Source organism: Triticum aestivum, chromosome 3D (assembly GCF_018294505.1).
Source record: "Triticum aestivum cultivar Chinese Spring chromosome 3D, IWGSC CS RefSeq v2.1, whole genome shotgun sequence".
Classification (NCBI taxonomy): domain Eukaryota; kingdom Viridiplantae; phylum Streptophyta; class Magnoliopsida; order Poales; family Poaceae; genus Triticum; species Triticum aestivum.
Window position 1 is genome coordinate 29,959,140 of NC_057802.1, and position 3,141 is coordinate 29,962,280.

Below are 3,141 nucleotides of genomic sequence, written 5' to 3' on the forward strand. Positions count from 1 at the left end.
CTTCCGTCCTAATGGGGAATGGGTCACATGCTTCTGTTCGTGGCATTGGCACGGTGGATCTGAAGTTTACTTCGGGAAAGATCGTGCAACTAAGGAACGTGCAGCATGTCCCTACTATGAACAAGAATCTAGTTAGCGGCTCCCTTCTATGTCGAGATGGATTTAAGGTAGTTTTAGAGTCCAATAAAGTAATCGTGTCAAGATTTGGACAATTTATAGGAAAAGGCTATGAGTGCGGAGGCTTGTTCCGCTTTTCTCTTTCAGATTTTTGCAATAAGTCAATAAACCAAATTTGTGCTAGTGTTAATGATGATGCAAGTATTTGGCACTCTCGTTTATGTCATATTAATTTTGGTTTAATGTCTCGGCTATCCAGCATGAGTTTAATTCCGAACTTCACAGTTGCCAAAGGTTCTAAGTGCATAGTTGTGTGCAATCTAAGCAACCTCGAAAGCCTCATAAGGCTGCCGAGGAGAGAAACTTGGCACCTCTAGAACTCATACATTCTGATCTTTGTGAGATGAATGGTGTGTTTACAAAAGGTGGAAAGAGATATTTCATGACTTTGATTGATGATGCGACTAGATTTTGCTATGTTTATTTGTTGCAAACTAAAGATGAAGCATTAGACTACTTTAAAATCTATAAAGCTGAAGTTGAAAATCAACTAGAGAGAAAGATCAAGCGTCTTAGGTCCGATCGTGGTGGAGAGTATTTTCCAAAAGTTTTTGATGAATTTTGTGAGGAACATGGTATTATTCATGAGAGGACGCCTCCCTATTCACCTCAATCAAATGGAGTGGCCGAGAGGAAAAACCGCACATTGACTGACTTGGTGAATGCCATGTTAGACACTGCTGGTTTATCTAAGGCATGGTGGGGGGAGGCTCTATTGACTTCATGTCATGTCCTGAATAGAGTTCCCAACAATAATAAAGAGAAAACCCCTTATGAGGAGTGGGTTGGGAGAAAACCATCACTTTCTTATTTGCGCACTTGGGGATGTTTGGCAAAGGTCAATATTCCTATTCCTAAGAAACGCAAACTTGGACCAAAGACAGTGGATTGTGTCTTTCTAGGGTATGCTCAACGGAGCATTGCTTATAGGTTTTTAGTGGTAAAATCTGAAGTACCTAACATGCATGTTGATACTATAATGGAATCTCGTGATGCAACATTTTTTGAGAACATATTTCCTATGAAAGATATGCATAGCATTGCTAGATTTTCTTCTGAGATAATTCCTGAATCTAGTACAACTGATGAATATTTCGAACAATCACATGAGGAAGTCCTTGAGAAGGATAACAATGAAGTTCCTAGAAGGAACAAGAGACAAAGGATTGCAAAATCCTTTGGTGATGATTTCATTGTATACCTTGTGGACGACACACCCAAGACGATTGCAGAAGCATATGCATCTCCGGATGTAGATGATTGGAAAGAAGCTGTTCATAATGAGATGGACTCAATTCTTTCTAATGGAACTTGGGAACTAACTGATAGACCATATGGTTGTAAACCTGTGGGCTGTAAGTGGGTGTTCAAAAAGAAGCTAAAGCCTGATGGTACTATTGATAAGTACAAGGCGCGGCTAGTGGCCAAGGGCTACACTCAGAAAGAAGGCGAAGATTACTTTGACACCTATTCACCCGTTGCTACAATGACCACCATTCGAGTGTTACTTTCCTTGGCTGCCTCTTATGGTCTTATCATTCATCAAATGGATGTAAAGACATCTTTTCTCAATGGAGAGTTGGAAGAGGAGATCTATATGGATCAGCCTGACGGGTTTGTGGTAAAGGGTGAAGAGAGAAAGGTGTGCAAGTTGTTAAAATCTTTGTATGGTCTGAAACAGGCACCTAAGCAATGGCATGAGAAGTTTGAAAGAACTCTGACTTCTGCAGGATTTGTCATTAACGAGGCTGATAGGTGTGTTTACTATCGCCATGGTGGGGGCAATAGTGTCATATTATGTTTGTATGTGGACGACATACTGATCTTTGGTACAAACATTAATGCAATTAATGAGGTCAAGTCTTTTCTATCAAAAAGTTTTGACATGAAAGATCTGGGAGCAGCCGATGTAATTCTAAACATCAAACTTATTAAGGATGAGAGTGGGATTACATTAACGCAATCTCACTATGTTGAGAAGGTCTTGAACCGATTCGGTTTTATGGATAGCAAGCCTTCTCCAACACCTTATGATCCCAGCGTGACACTCAGAAAGAACAAGAAAGAAACGAGAGATCAATTAAGATACTCTCAAATTGTCGGTTCACTCATGTACTTAGCTAGCGCTACAAGAGCTAGCGCTACAAGACCAGATATCTCTTTTGCTGTGAGCAAACTGAGTAGGTTCATGTCCAACCCGGGTGATGATCATTGGCATGCACTAGAAAGGGTCTTGCGCTATCTGAAAGGTACTATGAGTTACGGAATTACTTATTCAGGGCATCCTGCTGTGCTAGAAGGATATAGTGATTCAAATTGGATCTCCGATGGTGATGTAATTTACGCAACAAGTGGGTATGTATTTACTCATGGTGGTGGCGCAGTGTCATGGAGGTCTTGCAAGCAAACCATATTGACGAGGTCAACTATGGAAGCAGAATTAACTGCTTTGGACACAGCTACTGTTGAGGCAGAATGGCTGCGTGAGCTCTTGATGGACTTGCCGGTTGTTGAAAAACCTGTACCGGCTATTCTTATGAATTGTGATAACCAAACGGTTATCGCTAAAGTGAACAATTCTAAAGATAATGCAAAGTCATCAAGACACGTGAAAAGACGTTTGAAGTCTGTCAGGAAGTTGAGAAACTCCGGAGTAATAACTGTTACGTATATACAAACAGACAAAAACCTGGCAGATCCCTTTACAAAGGGACTATCACGAAATGTGATAGATATTGCATCGAGGGAGATGGGTATGAGACCCATAGATGTTACACCATAGTAGTAACCCAACCTTTGTGATCGGAGATCCCGTGAATTAGGATCTGGGAAGAACAAGCTATTGGTTAACTGAGGAGAGTAATAACTAATGATCGTCTCCAAGTGAAGATGCAAAACTCTCAGAGCTGTAAGGCTCAGATCTGTAAGGCAGGTTGGCAACATGCCTTAACGTGGTTCTATTGG